General features: G+C 47.3%; 1 protein-coding gene across 1 annotated transcript in view; it reads right to left on the bottom strand.

The window, feature by feature from the left end:
- ATP8B3 (ATPase phospholipid transporting 8B3) overlaps positions 1–13,523 on the bottom strand; it is a 1,018,530-nt gene that overhangs the window by 408,499 nt on the left and 596,508 nt on the right. The gene's annotated exons all lie outside the window — the stretch shown is intronic.

Below are 13,523 nucleotides of genomic sequence, written 5' to 3'. Positions count from 1 at the left end.
CGGCGCTTGCTGGGCTCTGTGCAGCGCCGACGTTTAAAAACGGTGGGTGGTCCCGCAGCGATCAGGACCCCCAGGGTCCTGCAAGCGCCGCGGTACCGGTTCAGAGCGATAGCTCTGACATGTGGCATCATGGGGACCTGATTGGATCAGGTCCCCATGATGTTAACCTGTTCCTATCTTCTAGATGCCGCGATCCATAGCGATCGCGGCATTTAAAAGATAGTGACAGCCGGTGGTCGGCGATCGGGACCCCCCACATACCTTAGCAGCGGCGGGGATCCCGGTGCTGTGACCCCTGACATCATGGAGACCTGACTGGCTCAGGTCTCGATGATGTCAGTGTCACACCAGCCAATCAGAGAGATCGCTAGGGAAGTTTGTTTTAGCAACAAACTTTCCCGGGCGATCTGGCTGATAAATACATTGTTTCTCCTCCGATCTCAGTGAGAGAGCAGAGGAGAAACAGTGTGACAAGAGCTGTGTCAGCCTTGCCACTGTAAAAGTGAAAAAAAAAATCAAAAAAGAAAGTAAGGTTAGGGTTAGTCAGTCCTGTCAGATCAGTCAGTCCTGTCAGTCAGTCAGTCCTGTCAGATCAGTCAGTCCTGTCAGTCAGTCAGTCCTGTCAGTCAGTCAGTCCTGTCAGATCAGTCAGTCAGTCAGTCCTGTCAGTCAGTCAGTCCTGTCAGATCAGTCAGTCCTGTCAGTCAGTCAGTCCTGTCAGATCAGTCAGTCCTGTCAGTCAGTCAGTCCTGTCAGATCTGTCAGTCAGTCAGTCCTGTCAGTCCTGTCAGATCAGTCAGTCCTGTCAGTCAGTCAGTCCTGTCAGTCAGTCAGTCCGGTCAGTCCAGTCCGGTCAGTCCAGTCCGGTCAGTCCGGTCCCGTCCATTCAGTCCGGTCCGTTCAGTCCAGTCAAAAAATATAAAAATAAAATGGCCCGTCAGACTTATACCGCAGAGGAGGTGTATGCCCTGCTATGTTCTGACACTGATGACAGTGCAATCTCAGATGGAGATGTGGATTTTGAGGGCTTTATTAACGGCGACACTGAGAGCTCAGAAATGAGCAGTGATTCTGGTCCATCCTCAAGCCCAAGGACCAGTACAGCAATAGGGGCAAATAGCGCTACTGGAGAAATGTCTCCAAATCAGGGAACACTGCCCAGTACAAGCGCTGTCCCTGCTACTAGTGAATTGGCGCACGCCAGTGTACAAGGGGCTTTGCCACATGATCTAGCATTTCCCAGATGGGAGGCTTCGGATTCGGCTGCTCCATTCAGCCCTGATTTTAACGCCATTCCTGGTATAAATGTGGAGGTGGAAGATTTTGGACCAATTCATTTTTTTAATTAGTTTTTTACAGACAGCTTGCTAGAGCATATTGTCGTGCAAACAAATTTATATGCATCCCAATTCATCAGCCAGAATCCCCGATGTTACTATGCTAGGGCAAATTTATGGACACCAACTAATGTCCCGGAAATAAAAAAAATTTTAGGACTTACATTTGCCATGGGGCTTGTTAAAAAACCGAGCATTCGATCCTACTGGTCCAACCACCCTGTTCAAGCCACCCCTATGTTTTCAGTCATTCTTACTAGGACCCGTTATGAAATGCTCATGCAGTTTTGGCATTTTAACGACAATAGTCAATGCCTGCCCAGAAATGCCCCAGAACATGACAGGTTATATAAAATTAGACCCATCATTGAAAATTTGTCAGAAAAATTCTTAAGGCTCTACACCCCAACACAAAATATTTCTATAGATGAGTCCCTTGTAAAATTCAAAGGAAGACTGCACCTCAAGCAATTTATCCCATCTAAAAGGGCAAGGTTTGGAATAAAGATCTATAAAATGTGCGAAAGTTCAACCGGATACACATCCGCTTTTCGCATATATGAGGGGAAAGATAGCCAACTAAACCCACCAGGATGCCCTACTTATCTGGGGACATCTGGAAAAATTGTTTGGGAGCTGATAAGTCCATTTTTCCAAAAAGGCTACAATCTATATGTGGACAATTATTACACCAGCATACCCCTATTTAAAAGTCTGGTTGAACACAACATCGGGGCTTGTGGGACCATCCGTAAAAACCGTCAGGGGTTTCCACAACCATTGGTCAACCAAAAGTTTCAAAAGGGGCAGTCAGGGGCTGTACGCAACGGAGAGCTGCTTGCCCTGAAATATAGGGATAAGAGGGATATTTTTGTCCTCAGCTCGATCCACACAGATGCCACAAGGGCCACTGTAGAACTAGGATCCACCACTCCGAAGCAAAAACCTGTGTCAGTCATTGACTACAACAAACACATGGGGGGTGTGGACCTTGCAGACCAGGTTCTACAGCCATACCAGGTATCAAGAAAGTCCTATACCTGGTATAAAAAGTTGGTTATTTATTTGTTTCAGGTGGCCACATACAATTCTTTTGTGTTGTACAAAAAAGCAGGAAACTCCGATCCTTTTCTTGATTATCAAGAAAAGGTAATTGAAAATCTTGTTTTTCAAAGTATTAGCCCCGCTCATCCATTAGAATCTGAGGATGTGAAAAGACTCACCGAGCGACATTTTATTGCACTTATTCCAGCAACGGAAACAAGAAGGAACCCCCAGAAAAGATGTCGTGTATGTACTAAGAGAGGAATGAGGCGTGATACCCGCTACTATTGCCCACAATGCCCATCATTGCCAGCCTTATGCGTCACTGACTGCTTTAAAATCTTCCACACAGAACCACGTTTTTAAACTGTAAAAATGTATCCCAATTTGTCATTCAAACATTTGGTTCATTTAGTGAATGACACATTCGAGTAGAGCTCACTTAATTTCCAGGGGGTTGCTTCTGGAAATCATCCATTGAGTTAAAATGGTCACTAAACCCATAGATGAATTCCCAGAGGGGTGTCATTTCCAAAATGGGGTCACTTCAGGGGGGGATTCTTTAATTCTGGTACTTAGCGCCTCTGAAAAGTGCCAGAACAGCAGAATCCCCCCTGAAGTGGCCCCATTTTGGAAATGACACCTCTCTAGGAATTCATCTATGGGTTTAGTGAAAATTTACCTATCTACTTATTTTCCCACCACTAGATTAATTTATACAGAGGAGTAGATTGTAAAATTTGGTCACTTGTTGGGGGTTTCCTCTGTTTAGGCACCTCAGGAGCTCTCCAAATGCAACATGGCGTCCGCTATCGATTCCAGTCAAATTTCCATTCCAAAAGCCAAATGGCGCTCCTTACCTTCCGAGCCATGCCGTGCGCCCAAACAGTGGCTTTGCACCACATATGGGGTATCAGCGTGCTCAGGAGAAATTGCACAACACATTTTGGGGTCCATTTTTTCTGGCTGCCCTTGTGAAAATTAAACATTTGAGGCTAAAGTAGCAGTTTTGTGTTAAAAATGTGTTTTTTTATTTTCACACTTCAACATTATAAAATACTGTGAAGCCCCAGGGGGTTCAAGGTGCTCACCACACATCTAGATAAGTTCCTTGAGGGGTCTAGTTTCCAAAATGGGGTCACTTGTTGGGGGTTTCCTCTGTTTAGGCACCTCAGGGGCTCTCCAAATGCAACATGGCGTCCGCTATCGATTCCAGTCAAATTTCCAATCCAAAAGTCAAATGGCGCTCCTTACCTTCCGAGCCATGCCGTGTGCCCAAACAGTGGCTTTGCACCACATATGGGGTATCAGCGTGCTCAGGAGAAATTGCACAACACATTTTGGGGTCCATTTTTTCTGGCTGCCCTTGTGAAAATTAAACATTTGAGGCTAAAGTAGCAGTTTTGTGTTAAAAATGTGTTTTTTTATTTTCACACTTCAACATTATAAAATACTGTGAAGCCCCAGGGGGTTCAAGGTGCTCACCACACATCTAGATAAGTTCCTTGAGGGGTCTAGTTTCCAAAATGGGGTCACTTGTTGGGGGTTTCCTCTGTTTAGGCACCTCAGGGGCTCTCCAAATGCAACATGACGTCCGCTATCGATTCCAGTCAAATTTCCAATCCAAAAGTCAAATGGCGCTCCTTACCTTCCGAGCCATGCCGTGCGCCCAAACAGTGGCTTTGCACCACATATGGGGTATCAGCGTGCTCAGGAGAAATTGCAAAACACATTTTGGGGTCCATTTTTTCTTGCTGCCCTTGTGAAAATTAAAAATTTGAGGTTAAAGTAGCAGTTTTGTGAAAAAAAGTTAAATGTTCATTGTTTTCTTCCACATTCCAAAAATTGCTGTGAAGCACCTGAAGAGTTAATAAACTTCTTGAATGTGGTTTTGAGCACCTTGAGGGGTGCAGTTTTTAGAATGGTATCACTTTTGGGTATTTTCTGTCATAAAGGCCCCTCAAAGTCACTTCAAATAAGATGTGGTCCCTAAAAAAATGTTTTTGTAAATTTTGTTGTAAAAATGAGAAATCGCTGGTCAACTTTTAACCCTTATAGCTTCCTAACCCAAAAAAATTTTGGTTCCAAAATTGTACTGATGTGAAGTAGACATGTGGGAAATGTTATTTATTAACTATTTTGTGTGACATATCTCTCTGATTTAAGGGCATGAAAATTCAAAGTTTGAAAATTGCAAAATTTTCTAAATTTTTGCCAAATTTCCGATTTTTTCACAAATAAACGCAAGTGATATCGAAGAAATTTTACTACTATCATGAAGTACAATATGTCACAAAAAAAACAATCTCAGAATCAGGGGAATCCGTTGAAGCGTTCCAGAGTAATTACCTCATAAAGTGACAGTGGTCAGAATTGAAAAAATTGGCCCCGTCACGAAGGCAAAAACCGGCTCTGGTGCGAAGTGGTTAAAAGAGTCTGGTGTAGGCCCGATAACTAGAACTGTGGTTTTGCAGTTCCACGGGTCAAATCTCTGTATTATCCTGCTTTTGGCATTTTTTGCCGTAAAAAAAAACCTGTAATAGTGTCTCCCTGACTGGTCAGACACCAATAAATCAGTTTAAAAGAGTCTGGTGTATGCCACATAACTATAACTGTGGTTTTGCAGTTGCACGGGTCAAACCTCTGTATTATCCTGCTTTTGGCATTTTTTGCCGTAAAAAAAAACTGTAATAGTGTCTCCCTGACTGGTCAGACACCAATATATCAGTTTAAAAGAGTCTGGTGTACGCCACATAACTATAACTGTGGTTTTGCAGTTCCACGGGTCAAATCTCTGTATTATCCTGCTTTTGGCATATTTTGCCGTAAAAAAAAAACTGTAATAGTGTCTCCCTGACTGGTCAGACACCAATATATCTGTTTAAAAGAGTCTGGTGTACGCCACATAACTATAACTGTGGTTTTGCAGTTCCACGGGTCAAATCTCTGTATTATCCTGCTTTTGGCATTTTTTGCCGTAAAAAAAAACAGTAATAGTGTCTCCCTGACTGTTCAGACACCAATATATCTGTTTAAAAGAGTCTGGTGTAGGCCAGAAAAATAGAACTGTGGTTTTGCAGCTCCACGGGTCAAATCTCTGTATTATCCTGTTTTTGGCATTTTTTACCGTAAAAAAATACTGTAATAGTGTCTCCCTGACTGGTTAGACACCAATATATCTGTTTAAAAGAGTCTGGTGTACACCACATAACTATAACTGTGGTTTTGCAGTTCCACGGGTCAAACCTCTGTATTATCCTGCTTTTGGCATTTTTTGCCATAAAAAAAAACTGTAATAGTGTCTCCCTGACTGGTCAGACACCAATATATCTGTTTAAAAGATTCTGGTGTAGGCCAGACAAATAGAACTGTGGTTATCCTCTTCCACGGTTCTAATCTCTCTTTTATTACCCTTTTTCCATTGATAGTGCGAGTGTAAGCTATTTTACTTCATTTATAATGAGCAAGGCGCGTGGCAAGGGACGTGGAACTGGACGTTCTGGTGATGGTGCGTGGGGCCGTGGCCAAGGTGAAAATGTGCCACAACCAACAGCCACATCTTCTCGCTCCGACTTCTTGACTGAATTACTAGGGAAGCACACTACAACACCAGTATTGCGAACTGATCAGTGTGAACAGGTTATTAATTGGATAGCAGATAATTCTTCCAGTTACCTGGGCACCACCACCTCTGGTCTGTCTTCCACACGGTCAAGTTTTAGTAGCCGTGAGTCTCGACTGCATACTCCTCCTCACCCTGATGCTCCTTCCTCCCACCATGCCGAGTGTCGTCAGACAGCAACTGATCCCACACTTGGACACTCTGAAGAGCTGTTCACTGGTCCATTTTCATATTTGTGCCCCTCGCCTGCTCCGCTTGAAGTGGTGGAAGAGGAGATCCCATGTAGCGATGCCCAAATATTTGAACAGCCACGGCCACAGGAAGTCGACGCTGTCAATTTGTCACAAGAGGTGGACGATGACGAGACACAATTGCCACGAAGTGAGGAGGAGGATCGTGGTGCGCAAGTGGAAGAGGAGGAGGTGGTGGATGATCTAGTAACTGACCCAACGTGGCAGGAGGACACGCAGAGCGAGGCCAGCAGCACACAGGGGGAGGGAGGCAGAGTACCCCAACAGGCAGGAAGAAGCAGTGTGGTGGCCGCACACAGAAGCGGACAACAGTTCCCCGTAAAGCCAACACGAGGGACGTTGCCAGAACAACCGGTAGGTCTTCCAGAGTCTGGAATTTTTTTAAAGACTCTGCTGATTACCCCAAAAAGGCCATTTGTACCACCTGCCATGCCAGCATCAGCAGGGGTGACAAAACTACCAGCCTGACCACCACCAGCATGATCAGGCACATGGCAGCAAAGCACCCGACTTTGTGGGGCGAACCCCAGGGTCCACGACCAGTGTCAGCGGGTGTCACCACTGCTTCTTCCGCTGTTGTGCTTATGATAGAACCCCCTGTAGTGAGTGCAAGGCAATCCCCTGTCCATACTGCATGCAAAGATGCCCCCTCCATTCAGTCTTCACTTGTTATGGCAGTTTCTCAAGAAACAGCATCAACGTCCACGTCCACGTCCCACCGCAGCGTTCAATTGTCCATATCCCAGAGCTTTGAACGAAAGCGCAAATTCGCAGCCAACGCCCTACAGGCCACAGTCCTAAATTTGCACATTTCACGACTGCGTTGGAAATGCTGACTTTTAGGCTGGTGGAGACGGAATCCTTCCGCAACCTTATGGCGGTGGCCACCCCTCGTGTCCCAAAACATCTGCCGTGCCCTCAACAACGCAGTTACTGGGAGAGTCCACCTGACAACGGACATGTGGACAAGTGCTTGTGGCCAGGGACGGTACATCTCCCTGATGGCACACTGGGTAAACATAGTGGAAGCCGGGACCCAGTCAGACCTTGGGACGGAACACATCCTCCCCACACTGAGGATTGCGGGCCCTATATCACTCAGAGTTGCCCCCACAGTGTACAGCTCCTGCGCATCATCCTCCTCCTCCTCCTCATGTTCAGCCTCCATCTCAGATATCACCACATCAGTTACAAGCTGGAAGCACTGCAGTACTGCCTCAGCCAAGCGGCAACAGGCTGTGCTGAAACTCATAAGCTTAGGTGATAAACCTCACACTGCTTGTGAGTTGTGGACAGCTGAGAAAGAGCAGGCAGATCTGTGGCTGAGACCGCTGAACCTACATCCAGGCATGGTCGTGTGTGACAATGGCCATAACCTGGTGGCGGCTCTGAGGCGAGGCGAGATCACACACGTACCATGCCTGGCTCATGTGCTTAACCTCGTGATTCAGCGGTTTCTTAAATCGTACCCCGAGTTGCCAGATCTGCTCGTCAAAGTACGCCGCCTGTCAGCTCATTTTCGCAAGTCGGCTACAGCTTCCGCCGCCCTTGCTGTGTTGCAGCAGCGTTTGCAGCTTCCGGCACACCGACTGGTGTGTGATGTGCCCACACGTTGGAACTCTACCCTCCACATGTTGCAAAGGATTTGTGAGCAGAAGAGAGCAGTTGTGGAGTACCAGCTGCAACAAGGCCGTCGATATTCAGGTCAGACTCCACACATAAGACCTCAGGAGTGGACCTGGATGTCTGACATATGTACCATCCTGACAAACTTTGAGGAGTCCACCAAGATGGTGAGTGGCGATGACGCCATCATTAGCGTCAGCATCCCACTTGTCTGTCTTTTGCAACGCTCTCTGCAGAGAATTAAAGAGGAGGCATTGCAGCTAGAGTATGATGAGATGGATCAAGAAGCCATAGCGGGCAATTACACACAGCCCAGCCTCATCTCATCCCAACGTGCATTGGGGGACAATGAGGGAGAGGAGGAGGAGGAAGAACAGGAGCTGGTATCATGCGCTGTAGACGGTAGTACCTGTACAACTGTCATACCATCGGTTCAGCGTGGGTGGCCTGAGGACAGGGGGGAAGAGGAGGAGGAGTAGGAGGAGAGCATGGTCAGTCGTCATCTTGGTGAGGACATGGAAGTCTTGCCCGTTACCAGTCTGGCACGCATGGCTGACTTTATGTTACACTGCCTTAACCGTGACCCTCGCATTGTCAAAATGTTGGGTGACAGTCATTACTGGTTGGTGACACTTTTAGACCCCCGCTACAAGGAGAACTTTCACTCTCTTATTCCTGAGGTGGAGAGGTCTACAAAAATGGGGCAGTACCAGAAGGCCCTTGCTGCAGAACTGTTAAAAAATTCCCATCTGAACACGCTAGCGGCAGAGGTCACAGTTCATTGCCTAACCAAGGCGTACAGGCGAGAGAGACGCAACTCCAATCCAGCAGAGGCAGGGGAACACTGTCAATGTTCTGGGACAGTTTTCTGAGTCCCGCCCAGCTTACAGGCCCTGCGGCGCGGGGTACTCTCACAAGGAGTGGAAAGTTTCAAAAGATGGTGAGGGAGTACCTTGCTGACCGTACCAGCGTCCTCCGTGATTCCTCTGTGCCTTTTAATTATTGGGTATCCAAGCTGGACACTTGGAATGAGCTCACTCTGTACGCCTTGGAGGTCATGCCCTGCCCTGCCCCTAGCGTGTTATCGGAGCGTGTTTTTAGTGCCGCTGGGGGAATTATAACAGATAAGCACACTCGCCTGTCAACTGACAATGTTGACAAGCTGACCCTTATCAAAATGAACAAGGGCTGGATTAGGCCAGACTTCTCATCACCACCAAATAACAGCAGAGTAACATAAAGTCAAATCCACTGTGTTATTTCGGCAGGTGTATTCCCATGCACCGCTTCACACCCACACATGGGTATACGCTTCCATGGGTATACGGCCGTATTTTGCTCTTCTCCTTATCCTCAGCCTCCACCACCAGTATACCACCAGGGTGACCTTGGTCTTGTTGACAGCATTGCAAGTTCCTCCGTCCTAATTTTTGGCAGCTTTTGCTTGGAAGGCATAGGCAAAGCCTATGGGAGACCCACTCCCCAATAATGGGAATAATGTTTTTAAGATGCTGTACTGCATGGCTCTTCCAAGGGGCATTTAATCCGTCTTGTGTAGCTACTGCAACCTCCACGTCTCTTCCAAGGGGCATTAAAACCATCTTGTTAAGCTACTGTGACCTCCACCACTTTTCCCAGGGGCATTGATATTGTCTTTTTATTCCACTGCGACCTACACCATTCTTCCAAGGGGCATTAAAATCGTCTTGTTAAGCTACTGCAACCTCTACGTCTCTTCCAAGGGGCATTAAAAATGTCTAGTTAAGCTACTCTGACCTCCACCACTACCCCCATGGGCATTAAAACCATCTTGTTAAGCTACTGCGACCTCCACCATTCTTCCAAGGGGCATTAAAACCGTCTTGTTAAGCTACTGCAACCTCCACGTCTCTTCCAAGGGGCATTAAAACCATCTTGTTAAGCTACTGCAACCTCCATGTCTCTTCCAAGGGGCATTAAAACCGTCTTGTTTAGCTACTGCGACCTCCACGTCTCTTCCAAGGGGCATTAAAACCGTCTTGCTAAGCTACTGCGACCTCCATCACTTTTCCCAGGGGCATTGATATTGTCTTTTTATTCCACTGCGACCTCCACCATTCTTCCAAGGTGCATTAAAACCGTCTTGTTAAGCTACTGCGACCTCCACCACTTTTCCCAGGGGCATTGATATTGTCTTTTTAATCCACTGCGACCTCCACGTCTCTTCCAAGGGGCATTAAAAAAGTCTTGTTAAGCTACTGCAACCTCCACGTCTCTTCCAAGGGGCATTAAAACCGTCTTGTTAAGCTACTGCAACTTCCACGTCTTTTCCAAGGGGCATTAAAACCGTCTTGTTAAGCTACTGCAACATCCACATCTCTTCCAAGGGGCATTAAAACCATCTTGTTAAGCTACTGCAACCTCCACGTCTCTTCCAAGGGGCATTAAAACCATCTTGTTAAGCTACTGCAACCTCCACGTCTCTTCCAAGGGGCATTAAAACCGTCTTGTTAAGCTACTGTGACCTCCACCACTTTTCCCAAGGGCATTAATATTGTCTTTTTATTCCACTGCGACCTCCACGTCTCTTCCAAGGGGCATTAAAACTGTCTTGTTACGCTACTGCAACCTCCATGTCTCTTCCAAAGGGCATTAAAACCATCTTGTTAAGCTACTGCAACCTCCACGTCTCTTCCAAGGGGCATTAAAACCATCTTGTTAAGCTACTGCCACCTCCACCACTTTCCCCAGAGGCATTAAAACCGTCTTGTTAAGCTACTGCGACCTCCACCATTCTTCCAAGGGGCATTAAAACCGTCTTGTTAAGCTACTGCAACTTCCACGTCTCTTCCAAGGGGCATTAAAACCTTCTTGTTAAGCTACTGTAACCTCCACGTCTCTTCCAAGGGGCATTAAAACCATCTCGTTAACCTACTGCGACCTCCACGTCTCTTCCAAGGGGCATTAAAACTGTCTTGTTAAGCTGCTGCGACCTCCACCACTTTTCCCAGGGGCATTGATATTGTCTTTTTATTCCACTGCGACCTCCACCATTCTTCCAAGGGGCATTAAAACCGTCTTGTTAAGCTACTGCGACCTCCACCACTTTTCCCAGGGGCATTGATATTGGCTTTTTATTCCACTGTAGAGTTGAGCCACCCCCGTAGTGTTCGGGTTCGGTTCGGTTCGTCGAACACCGGTGTAGTCGCCGAACTGTTCATCGAACTGTTCGTCGCACACCGTTAAAACCAATGGCAGGCAAACAAAAACACATAGAAGCACATAGGTGTCCAAGGTGTCCAAAAGCTGACAAACTGCTCAGAATACACAACTAACACATGGAAAAGTGACGAGTACATATAGTCATGCGAAAACAAAAGAGGTGGAGGAGTAAAAGGAGGGGGAGACACAGATATAGGCATATCATGCCATTCTAAAATCAAGAAAGGCTGGAGTAAAAATCTAAAATCAGCCTACCAACACCCAGACGTCGTGACAAGAAAATTAAAAAAAGAAATATCTTTAGGTAGAATGGCGGTTCCATTCAGAACACTTTCCTTACAAGACGTAGTGGTATCCCCGTAGTGAGTTGTGCCAAAAACGGAACTCAATATACTTTCGGACTAATCCACCATTTGTCATATCCAAGGGGCAGGTCAGTAAACGACAACATCGACCCGGAACCAAGTACAGTAGTATATACTGTACATCCTTTGACAAGGCAATCAGGCGGATCAAGAAGTTGGGAAGGGTCACCCTAATGGCCAAAACAGACATTGAGGGGGCGTTCCGGTTACTTACTACCTGTGCCTCCGAATAGTGTCCACCTATTGGGCTGCTTCTGGGAAGGAGCATACTATATAGATCGTTGTTTGCCCATGGGGTGGTCCAGATCCTACTCACTATTTGAGGCGTTTAGTTGCTTCCTCGAATGGGTTGTAATGGACGTTTCTAAGGTTGCACATATTATCCTTTACCTCGACAACTTCTTATGCCTGGGCCCAAAAGATTCGCCACAGTGTGAATACACGCGGTAGTCCACCTGTCAGAAGGAGAGAGCTGGAGGGAGAGCAGACACCACAGAGCCGAGGGGTTAGATGGAGAACGGAAGAAGGAAAGAGGGCGAGGGAGGTAAGGGAGTACAGTGGAAGGCCGACCTGAGCTCCCCCACGTTCCTGCTGGGCGGGGAACAGCCCTGGGAAGAAAAGCCGCTTGCGCATCCCTTTGAGGTTACGGGTGCGAGCGGACAGAGGGACTACGCTGGAGTGCGAAGCCGACACGGCCAGGCCGTTCCTGCCCATGCGACCTCCGTGTCGCCGGGTTTGTGCCAGAGCAGCGGTGGACCCTGACGGCCAGCCCCCCTCTCCCAATACTGGTGCCTGTCCGCTGGTGGGTCGAGCCCCCCCGCGGTGGGGGGGGGAGTAACATCTGCAGAAGAAAGACCATCTTCCAGCCAAACTAAGATGTCTACTTCTTTTCATGGACAATGTGATACGATCCCTTTCTTACAGACACGCCCATCGCTACAAATTCCAGATGAGGCACAAAAACAGCAGGTGCTTCAACAGATATCAAGTGCTCCTTCAAGTGGGCTCTCCTCCACCTCAACTTCAACATCACAAATACTCCAGTCCTCAGAGGTGTCACCCCAATCGCACTTCCTCACAGCTCCCAAGTCTCCAGCTGCCTGTCTGAGTATGGGGTAACACAGATGGTTGAGTCTGCGCAGCTGTTTACTCATACTATAGAGCTTCTGTTAATCCAGATGAGGAAATGATCTGCACTGATGCCCAGAATCTTTATGAGTCGGATCCAGGACCAGATGAAGAAGGTTCTGAGCATAATGTAGACCCTCGTTCCCAAACTGTAACTCCTGTTGGTGGAGACAATGATGAAGACGATGATGAGACTCAAATACCTGATTGGAGCGACAACTTGACTTTTTGGTCAGGGCAGGAAGAGGTTGGCTCTGAGGACGACGGGTGTGAGAACACACAGGGTGATGATGATGAGGTTGGAGATCCCACTTACTGTCAACCCACAGTCAGCCAGTCGATGAGGTCAGCAGAGGAGGTGGAGGAGGATGCTATTGACGACGAGGTTAGGTTGTGCCTTCCTGAACAGAGACGGAGTACTGGAAGCACGTCAACAACTGCATCCTCAACCACAGCTCTGCCTCTGACCACAAGTTGCGGTGGCTCTTCAGGTCGCATGGGCTCTAAGCCTTGCATAGCCTGGGCATTTTTTCAGATCGATAAGGATGACCCAACTCGTGTTATCTGTAATATTTGTCACCAAAAGCTGAGTAGAGGCCAAAAAATCCATAGTTTGAGTACTTCATGCATGAACCGTCACATGGATATGAAGCATAAGTTGCAGTGGGAAGCTCACTGTGCTACAATGCGGCCTAGCGGGCCGGGCCAACCACCATCTGCCCCATCTTGTGCATCCGCGTCCTCTTCATCCTCTGTGACTGGGGGGACAGCAGTCACACATGTTTTTGGACACAGACCTGCCACCTCTTTACCCGCAACAGCCAGTGTGATTGGCAGGTCATTATTTCATTTGGAAGTGGAAACACCAGCTGGTGTTGAGCGCTCTCTGACATCGAGATCACTACCTTTGGATCAAGGCAACCTAACTTTTCCACCTGCATCTTCCTCA

Source organism: Phyllobates terribilis, unplaced genomic scaffold (genome assembly GCF_046119375.1).
Source record: "Phyllobates terribilis strain yellow unplaced genomic scaffold, ASM4611937v1 Scaffold_1__5_contigs__length_1240528914, whole genome shotgun sequence".
Classification (NCBI taxonomy): Eukaryota; Metazoa; Chordata; class Amphibia; order Anura; family Dendrobatidae; genus Phyllobates; species Phyllobates terribilis.
Note: the sequence above shows the minus strand (reverse complement) of the source record. Positions and strands in the feature narration are given on the sequence as shown.